The sequence below is a fragment of the Henckelia pumila genome, chromosome 4, assembly GCF_033568475.1.
Source record: "Henckelia pumila isolate YLH828 chromosome 4, ASM3356847v2, whole genome shotgun sequence".
NCBI lineage: Eukaryota > Viridiplantae > Streptophyta > Magnoliopsida > Lamiales > Gesneriaceae > Henckelia > Henckelia pumila.
The window spans coordinates 141,041,170-141,052,481 of NC_133123.1; the positions used below are offsets into that span (position 1 = coordinate 141,041,170).

At 34.7% G+C, this 11,312-nt stretch overlaps 1 long non-coding RNA gene across 1 annotated transcript; it reads right to left on the reverse strand.

The window, feature by feature from the left end:
* Nucleotides 1-4,717: 4,717 nt before the first annotated feature.
* Nucleotides 4,718-5,463, reverse strand: LOC140894708 (uncharacterized). The gene is made up of 2 exons (XR_012153910.1): nt 5,275-5,463; nt 4,718-4,867 (listed from the first exon to the last, which is right to left on the reverse strand). It is a non-coding gene; the product is annotated as an uncharacterized lncRNA (long non-coding RNA).
* Nucleotides 5,464-11,312: the final 5,849 nt, after the last annotated feature.

The window sequence follows — 11,312 nt, forward strand, 5'->3', positions numbered from 1 at the left end:
AATGTAAATAGATGAAAAAAAATCTCATGATACTCAATCTTGATTATATCTTTATATAATCATTTACTTGTATTCATAAATATATATATATATATATATATATATATATATATATACACACACGCATGAATGTAAATAGATGAAAAAAAATCTCATCTATTTCTCAGTTCAAAATCCATTTCCCATATATATTTATCTAATAAATAAATAGAGAAAATTATAAGCATTATTAATTCAAAATTAATTAACTGAGATAAAATATAATTTTGTAATTAAAATTACAAAGAAAACGTTTTTCCTTGTAATTTTATTCATACAAAATAAGAGTGCGTAATAACTTAAAATTCAATAATTTCAAGTTAACAAATTTAATACTTATATCATAAGTGTTCTTAAATTCGGAGATGGCATGGGGAACTATGGACCTATAATTTCAAGCTCCAATAAAATTGATAATAAATTAAACTCTTTAATTTGTATATTAATTTTATTAATTCCAAAGTTATTCCACTATAAACTTGGAATTGCACTCTTGAAAAAATAGATATAAAATTATTCAACAAAATGAAAAGTCCATTGATATAGTCACTACATATAAATTAATCCTCCATAAATCGTTCATAATTAAAGCTAGGTAATTTTCATTTAACCTCTTTAATTATATCTTTTTCCTTAAGTCTCATTGATTAACTAATGAATAATATATTTATGATCTAATCATAAATTTGAGCGCTCTTATTATTCAAGTCCTGAATCAATACTTAAGAAAACAACTAATCTGACTTCTTTACGAAGGAATGGATTTCGTCTTGCATATTAATATTCCCAGCTATTTATTTTATTGTATTTCCAATATATCAAGAATTTTGACACCATGTAATTTGTGTCATTACTTGATATGTCAAAAAATACAAAATCATAAATAGGAGTTTATTAATCACTCATAATTAAGATTGACTCATATATGACCATCATCGATTAATATTGAATTCTCAACATGATATGGAAATTTATAGAGATTCAAAATTAATCATGTTCCAGTCCTATATAATCAAATTATATAAAGTGTTTTCATTCCAATAATCTCATTATCAACAATCCGGATAAGATTGTTTTATTCAGAATATAATGAACCACACTAGCAATTTTAAATTAAGATCCCAACTTTAATTTCTAATTGCGGACATATTTAGATTATTATAATTTAAATATTATCCTCATGTATATAGCACTTATATACAAATATTTAAATTCACATAACAATAATCTTGGAATTTTCGATATTTATAAAACATAAAAAAAAAAATGCATGCAAAAATAATATTGAAATATTTCTCACATAAAACAAAATATTTGTTTATGGGCATAAATCCCAACACCCGGGTCATCTATATGAGCTGCTATAGCCGCGTCTGTTACCATTCCTTTTGGATCCACTGGCACAGTGACTTTTCACTAGCTTGGGAACAGTCCTGAAGTAAGATTTTACATTGGGAAAACATACCACAGGTAAGTAAAGAAGTAAAGAACTATAGACTATATTCTCAGATCTCTTAATCAACATGCAGATAATGACTGTATATAACATGCATATCAATGAACTGGCAGGCGCTATACAAAATTTTATGGTACCCAAGGGAATTACGCTGCAGCAAGAATTGCACGCGATGCTATATTAGGTTGCATTATAAAATGGTTATATTAAAACAGTGACCTTTTTGGAATAGTAAATGATCTCTGTTATCAGATACTTGTTTTAAACATCTCTTTAAATGCTTGTGGTTGATATGCAACCAGAACACACAAACTGGGAGCTCAAGATTGAAGAATGGAAAAGGCCAATCCTTGACGACGAAAGGCTTCCAGAATGGTAACAGTGAAACGAATTCAGTCTTCAGTGCAAATATGCTTGTTTATCTAGATTTCTTGTTTATTCTGGAATGAACAGAATTTTTTTAGGTACCCTTTACTACTTTTCAATGAGCTCTATTACCTTAATGCCGGAGGAACGATCTGGAAAGGTAAACTAGAAACCCGGGTATCTTTCACTGATGTTTGTATTAATCAAGTCCATAATCAACTTTTATTTGCTCACAGATGGATCCCTACCAATGCAAAGTATTGCAACTATTGGAGAGCATTGATTACGGGTTTGATTCTTGTTTCCCCAATATGCAAAGCACCATCTTGGACAGAGTGGTTGAATAAGGTAGATTTTTCATACTACATTCTCAAAAGGAACTGCATGTACTTGTTGCTTGTATTACTTTGTCAGTGACTTTTGTATTTATGAACTTTTTCAAGGACCTTTCTTTCAATAATTTAAGTGGTCCTTTGCCAAATATTTCTGCTCGAACATTTAAGTAGGTCATCTTTTTGTTTCTGTAACAGATCATCTCTTGCATTGTACTTGTCTCATTGCTGGAATTTCCCTTTCAGAGTAGCCGGAAATCCTTTGATTTGTGGGCTAAATTCTCAAGAAGAATTGCGTTATTGGATCTGGGATTCTTGCTATTTAAGTAAAGGTATTTCATTTTTTTGTGAGTTGGTGCTTTTTTGTGTATGCAAGTAATTATGTATTTGTTGCATGTTGATGCATTTTTTCACTCTATTTTGGTGGATTCCGAGGACACGAGTGAGTATACAGACTCGCCCGCGGCGAAAAGAAGGAAGAAACGAGGAGGAGGGAGCGGCTGAGAAGGTTGAGAATGATTTACCTTGGTGTATGTGGTGTTTTATGAGCTTACTATATGTTGTAAGATACTGAATTGTAGGATTCTTTTATGGCACTATTGTTTATTCGTTCAAAAAATGAAAATTGCTTGTACTTTAAATGATGATTTTATTTGTTGATCATTGAATGAGTTTGTCCGAATTCAGATCTTCGGGATGACAAGCAGTTCTTTGTTGACCATCCAGGCGCCGTACCAATCACTACCGTGCAGAATTTTAATTTCGAGTGATTTGTAATATTAAAAAAATATATATTACATTTTATTTATGAAATTTTAAATTTTGGTATATTTATAATATTGAAATTTATATAAAAAATTTTATTTTTATTTTTGTTTTTATATAAAAAAAGACAACGGATTTTATTCGTTGTCGTAAGGGGTCTAAAAATGTTGTAATTGATGGTGTTGTCAAAACTGCGTCCCTACGATAACAGATAAAATCCGTTGTCGTTTCCATCAAATACAACGGATTTGTGCCTACCACAACAGATAAAATCCGTTGTCATTGCCCTCAAAAACAACGGATTTTATCCGTTGTCGTAGATGCGCAGTTTTGACAGTACCATCAGTTACAACAGTTTTAGACCCCCTACGTCCGTTGTCTTTTTGCGTTTTTCTTGTGATCCTTATGAGCTTATGTGCGATGCCAGCGACACAGCGTTTGGAGTTGTCCTTGGGCAAAAAAGGGACAAAGTACTTCGTGTAATTTATTACGCCAGCATTACACTGTTAGCCGCTCAGATGAACTATGCCAAAACAGAAAAAGAACTTCTTGCATTCGTAGAGAAATATAATAGAGAAAGATAAGTCTACAATATATGAACTAAACACCTCTATTTATAATTTTATAGGGTAGATGGATTAGCATAAAAAAAGAAAAATTTCAATCAAATCAATCAACTATAAATCATCTATATATAACAGGTATAACGTGTAGACATTTATTTTCTCTTTATCATTTTGTGGGTAAAAACCACAATGGTCTTACCTACTTCTATACTTGAATAGCTTCTATTTGTATTCAATTTAAGACAAATTAAACTAGAATGTTGACTAATCATAATTTTAATATTTGTGCCAACAATCCTACTGTCAATGATATTTACTTGTAGGTATTGAAATTAATGGCGATAAATTTTTCCTACATCTTTTTTATCATTATGTAATTGTGAAGTTAGATGAAGACCATCATGATCCCCAACTTTTATACTTAAATATTTCATATTTGTACTGAATTAAAGGCATAACGTACAATAATATGTATGAATTATATCGTAATTTTGATATTTTGTGTCAACAATTCTATTATCAGTAACAATTTACTTGGAAGATGAAATTAATGATAAGCACTTGTTTTTCTATTTCTATGTATATATCGTTGTGTAACCGTGAGTATTTGTTTTTTTTTTTTTTTTTTTTTTTTATCAAGATCACGATGGTATTTCTCTACATTTATACTCAAATATCAACAATATATACTTAATTGAAGGAATGTAATACTATAATTCAGACGAATTATACCATAATTTTAATATTTTGTGTTAACAATACTATTGTTTGTGACATTTAATTGGAAGAAAAACATAACAGACAAGAATGATGGTAAAAAAATTATTTTCTTACTTCTCTTTATTATTATATAATTATTATAAAATTAGATCAAAACCACCATGATCCATCTCCAGTACTTTTGTACTTAAACATCGCCAATGTGTACTCATATTAAGGCTAAATACACTCGAATATTGACAAAGCGCAAAAATTTTCAGATTTTGTGCATAAGCATATGTTGTAACATCATTTAATAGGAAGACAATGATTAGTATTTATATTACTTTTTTTTATCGTTATGAAATTGTTAAGTCATTAATATTAGTTATATATAATTTGATTAGAGTTAATTAATCATAACCAAAAGCAATTTAATTTTTTTTTTATTTTAAAAAAAATGATTCTATGATTCCAAAATGCGAGAACGACGATTATATAATATTTCAAATTGTATAAATCCTGTTTACACACATCGAATGAAACAATCCCGTAAAAAAACTAAACAAGACAAATATACAAACCAAAAAACTCAGGCATTGCTCCCTCTAGGAGTACTATATCCAGCCTCTTGGTGACCTTAGCTACACACAAAAACAACAGTAAACCCTTGGGGTGAGTAAACACAGTGGGACTGTAATTGAAACAATGTTGCCAATATGTTGATAATTAATTAAGAAGTATTATAATTGTTCTTAGACTCCAGGTACTAATTGAAGACAAAGGTTTACACGTTTCAAGAAACCCATTAATGTTCAATCACATAGTTTCTTACTAGAATTAATCTGCGGGCATTTTATCAAACAAGACATAGGCACAACATATCTAAGCTTCGATATGCTAAATAAGATGCATAAATCTTCTAACTATATTATTTCGTGAAACAATGGAGTACTTGAACAATTCATTCGGATAAGTACACTGACAAAGAACAAACAAAAAATCACATAATTTCCCGATAAAATATACATGGGGATGGAATGAGAAGAACCTGCAAGTGTGCTAATATCATTCAGGGACGAGGCAGCTGAAGATAGATGCCAAGGATATGAGCCTATCCAGGAACTGTTTCCCCCAAAATATTTTGGGCAACCATAGAATAGAGAGGGAAAGAAGAATAAAGGGAAGGTGTGGTTTAGGGTGGAGAGGAGACGACATAAAAAAAAAATTAATAAAGTAAAAAAATGTGGTAAATGTGTCAAATCTTAGATTAGGGAGTGTAAATAAGACTTTTGGTGTGTTCCAAATAAAAAAACTCTGATGCAGCTATTGAACCACAAATTCAATTTTTGGAATAAGGATTTAAACCAGGAAATGAAAAAAACAATTAAGAAAAATAATTAATAAGAATATTCAAGTAATTCAAAATGGAAAATCACATATTTATATATAATAAATAAAATTATAAATTTAACCACATAAGTTCATTATTTTTAAAATAATCAACATATTTAAAGAGAAATTATGGTGAAAAAACAAATAAAAAAATGCACAAAACAATTAATGAGGAAATGGAAAAAAATTAAGAAAAACAATTAATAAGGACATTCAAATAAATTCACAATGAAAGTCACATATTTATATAAATAATAATAATAATATAAATATAAATAATATAATATAATATATACATATATATATATATATATATATATATATATATATATATATAGATTTGTTATGTTCTATTATATATGACGGAAAATCTTAACTCGAATATATCGTAATAAATCGAATAAACACAATTCGATATATGATTGTTAACGTAGTTGATTTACTAACCTTTCTTTCGAAGAAAATAGCAATTCGATGGTTCGACCCCAATCACGAACGAAAAGGAATCGATTTGCACAATTTTAAATGCTTAAACTTGTGATATGATTTTTCTTGGAATATTAATTGAAAAATGAATGTCTTTATCGTCTACTCTCTTTAGAGTTAAAGAAGTTAATTCTCATTATCCAAATAAATGGAAGTTAAATCATAGGCAAGAAAACTACTTCGATCCCTCCGATAATTCAAATGTAACATTTGAATATATATTAGGTTGGGTCGAGTCAGCCCTCATGGACGATCCGTTAACCCAATATGTTATTTTTTACATCTCCTACTCGCACATGAGGGCTAGACTTCTTCCATAGCTATATCATAATCATATACCACCAATTTCATATTGACAAATGAATTGTGTGCCCATCGAGCATATTAAACGAAGCTCATATCCATACACCTGTTAAGGATATATAGCAGCTCATTTCAAATTATTCATGAGGACATCTACTATAGTAACCCGTATCCAAATTAACTTAATCAAATGCCTAATTATGATTAATTAGTTTAAAATATGATTAAATAATTCTCAAATGAGTCTAAGGGGTTAAAAAATAGATTCAGAACACTCGAAAATAGCTTAAAGGGATCCAAGCTATCGAAAGTGAGTGTTCAATTCGGGGAATAAGGTTCCTACTGAGTTTGTTGCAAGGGGATTGTACCTTAGTGATTTTTGGGGGGATATTGAGGAAACCTTGTCAATAGCCAGGTAGCAGCTGTTGTGAAAACCGACAGCACATGGAGATCTGTTAGAGTCTCAGAAATCGCATAGTAATTTGCGCAGTAAGTTTGACGCAACTTCTGGGTGATCTGTTAGACTGTCATTCGAAGTTGTCGAATGACTAGGGAGAGATCAGCGATGTTTTAACTTGTACTTTTGAAAGTACCAGGATTCAGTATTAGTTTTTGGATTTATTAGTTAGACTGATTTTGCTAATTGACAAAGTAGATTCCTTAGAATCGTTTGTTAGGCATGAATTTTCTAAAATTGTGCTGCATAAGGTTCCAATGGATAGTGGACTTTCAGACAGTAGACAGTTGTCAAGAAGAAGACTTCAAGGGTAACTTAGGTTTCTTGATAGCGGTTTGTGGAGTTAGAAGCGGGGTTAAGTTCTAGGTCTGACTTTGAGTTTTGTTGTGATTCAGTAAGGGACAGACCATGCAGGTTTTGGGCGGGGTCTGGATTGTCGAAAGCTATTTTGAGCAGATTTTTTGGTTGAGATCAAAACTATCAGTGAATGTGATAAGCTGGGTGTGTGTTAAATTCTCAGGAATCGCCCTCGATTTCGAGGAAGAAATCTTTTTCAAAGGGGGGAGAATGTAGTAACCCAAATCCATAATTTATAATTAATTTTTGATTAATGTAGTAATCATGTTTAGATTGAGTAAAAAATGATTAAAAAATCTCAAAATGGGATTAAGGAGTTGAGAATCGGAATGAGGACGTGCAAAAGTGGCCCTAAGGGTTCCAAGTTGGGTAGATAGGACCATCTGAACCCTAGGATCGGACCATCCAAATATGTTGAGTTCGGAAGCTAGATTTGGAGTTCGGAAGGTGAGGGTACGATCGGACGATCTGATCGACGGATCGAACGATCCGAACCCATCCGAACAGGTGTCTGAATTATATCGAGTAAGTTGGACGCGTGTCATAAGATCGGACCGTCCGAAGTAAGAGATGGGACGATCCGAACTATAGGCAGACAGGTGTCCATGATGAGGTCATCAAGCTAACATCACAGGGTGATATCGGACAATCCGAAATGCGATATCGGACCGCCCAAAGTGCTGGCAGGGACATTGTCGAGGATTGGTTACACGTTGCGATTTATGGAGATCGGACGATCCGAACTCGGGGATCAGATCGTCCGAACTCAACCTATATATATAGGGTCCGAGAGCTATCATTTTGCTCATGTCCAATTCCTTCCCTTCTTGTTTCTTGAGGGTTTTAGAGGCTTTCTAGCCTTAGTTATCGAAGGTCAAGCGATAGGAGGCGTCCGGAGTCGTAGCGGAGTGGTGTCCAAGTTGTAGGGTCATCGCCATCAGCAGGCTGACGACGGACGCAATGTTAGACTGTAGATGCGGGAACATCTAGGAGTATTAATAAGGTACGTAAGTACTGACTGAGATTGTCAGCGGGTATGCATGCTTACGTGTTGCATTTATATGCCCTGATTGCATTATTACTGTTTTTGATATATTATGCCGCATATGCATAGATCATATTGCGTCAGTGTCTCTTTCGAGATGATCCAGAGTTGTGGGGTGCTCAACCCTTGTTAGAACGTTGTGACACTGAGAGTCACTCCGACCGATGGGTCGCGCAGACTCTAGTGATCCACGAACATTTCTAGATCCACCTCCAATAGGAGTGAGTGGTTGGACCCAATGGTTTGATTCTCCGGGGTTACAGCTATGTCCTAGGCGTCAGTCTGAGCAGATTTGATCAGTATATCCCAGATATGGATACCCGGACATTTCATTATGAATGCATCATATTTGTATGTTTACCCGTACTAGCGTACTGAGCCTTATGCTCACGTCCAATGTTTTCTATGTTGTTTGGACACCCCATTCGACGGAGTAGTTGCAGGTAGTTCATCCAGGGATTTGGAGTGGTGACTAGGATGTGACAGCGGGATTAGCTGTTAGGTTATATTTTATTAAGCTTCATTCGATTGGGTTGTATTATTTGGATTTGTTTAATCGGTTGAATTATTTTGGTCCATATTTATTTGGTTTTCCACAGTGTATATATGATTATGTTACTTGCATGCTTAATTAAGCTTTAATATCTGATTAGTAGGTGACCTGGGTAAGGGTCACTACAATTTGAGTTTTGTTGCTTCGTTTTCTTGCAATTTCTAGTTGTTTTTGGTCGTTATACATTATATTTGAAGCCTTGTATCAGTTCAATATTAGCCAGCTTTTTTCCCCAATATCGGATCATTCCATTCGCGATTCCAAAGAGTTTCTGGCCGAGTTCTATCATGTCGCCGCTATGAACCACTGTTGTCAACCTTGATCTATTTTTGAGCATTTTATCTCATTTCCAAATCATTCCATCTTGTTTATGGGCTACATACAGTCTACCCGAGTAAGGGATTTTACTCACTTTGATTCAATTCGTTGTCGTCGCTTTTATCGCACCAGTATTGATATATAAATGTGTTAATGTTGTAGGCTCGACATTTGAAGAAGACCAAGGTTTATTTTCGACTACCCATAAATTTTGTTGGATTAGTTTAGTGCGATGTCTTTGATTTTGTTATTTCGGGTATAATTTTTTATGTCTCTTTGTATATCGGCGACATATGGAACTATTTTGTCGCTTAATTTGATTTTGAATTAACTGAAGGGGATTTTTATTTTTCGTGTTGTTGCAGAATGGCGGCGCAGCGTCCGGGCCAAATTCACTCATACCTAAGGTGGTTTCTAGTACCCTGGGTTTCGGCCATAAACATGATGCAACGATGGACATACCATTAGATACTGTAGTGACCCTTACCTGGATCACCTACTAAACAGAACTTATGCATGCAAATAACTTAATGAAACAGATATCAGAATAAAACTGTGGAAACCATTAACATTATACAATCCCAAGTAAAGGAATCTGTAATTAATCCAATAATATACAACCAAATCGAATAGCTGTATAAACCCAAACAACAGTAATAAAACCTAAGCGAAGCTCCAGCTGGCCAACCACTGACTAGCCCCTCCTGGATCCACTCTCCTCGTCCAATCGTAAACCTGCCCCATGAAATAGGGTGTCCAGAAAATACAGAGTACGAGATGTGAGCATAAAACGCTCAGTGCGAGAGTATGAGTATACATGCATGCAAAGTGAACTCCCTATAGACTCGAGGTCAAGGATCAGATAACAGAGACAGACCGGGCCCTGGTATGTAGCACGCTGTGCCGTCGCTTTAGGAGGTGGCTCCCATACCGAGATAACCGTGGATGCGCCGGACCCAAATCGATGGAAGTCCATCCACTAACAGGATAGGGTACAACCCTACTAACAGACATCTCGAAAGAGATACAGCAAGATGCAAATGAATGCAGCATAATATCATGGCATATAAATCATGCAGTCACATAATACATGTATACTCAGTCAGGATATCTCGAACAGTACTTTCGTACCTCAATACAGTGCAAGCTCTACCAACTCTAGGTCCACGCCTATATTCTGCTCTACACTGCCAAATGATACTACTATCAATAAAGTGCTCTAAAAGCCTTAACTAAGCTATTGCATACTCCTAAATATTTATAGGAAGCAAAAGCTATACCTTCGTCCGTCGTTATCCCTTTGATGTCGATGCCTCCAGAACTTGGGCACAACTCTGCTACGACTACCGAATGCCTCGCCGACCTCCGGACCAAGCCTAGGAAGACTAGAACAGCTCCAAAAGGACTAGAAGGGAAAGGAGAACTCGGAATTGGCAAATGAAAGTGAAGCCTCGGCCTTCTATTTATAGACAACGATCGGAACTTCCGATCCTTGATCGGAACGTCCGAACCTCGATCGGAACGTCCGATCCTGCCATCGGAGCTTCCGAAGATCCTGATCTGCCACGTGTCAAAATATCACTTGTTGACTCCGGATAGGGGTGATCGGAGCCTCCGGTCCCGATTGGAGCTTCCGATCCAACCACACGTCATGCCTGACGTAATAACATCGGTGCCTCCGATCGCTCATCGGAGCTTCCGATCGTGCCTTCGGAGCTTCCGATCCGTCCGATACCCAATTCAATTAATTAGCATTAATCCTTGAATTACTCAATTAGGGTACGGGCTACTACATTCTCCCCCACTTAAGATATTTCATCCTCGAAAATAGATCTTAAGTACCGAACGCAAATACAGAAATCAGAAACATTCTTTATTCAAATCAAACATTTACAGAGTTTGCAACTGAATACAACTTAAAGAATGAAATCAAAACAACTCAGGATGGTCTTTACGCATCCTGTCCTCAAGCTCCCAAGTAGCTTCCTCAGTGCCTCGGCGCTGCCACTGAACTAAAACCAAAGGAATGACTTTGTTCCGTAAAACCTTATCCTTATAATCCAGGATACGAAGAGGTTTTTCAACATAAGTCAAATCCTTGTCTACCTGAACCTCAGACCGCTGCAGAATATGAGATTCATCCGTCACATACCTTCTCAACAGAGATACGTGGAA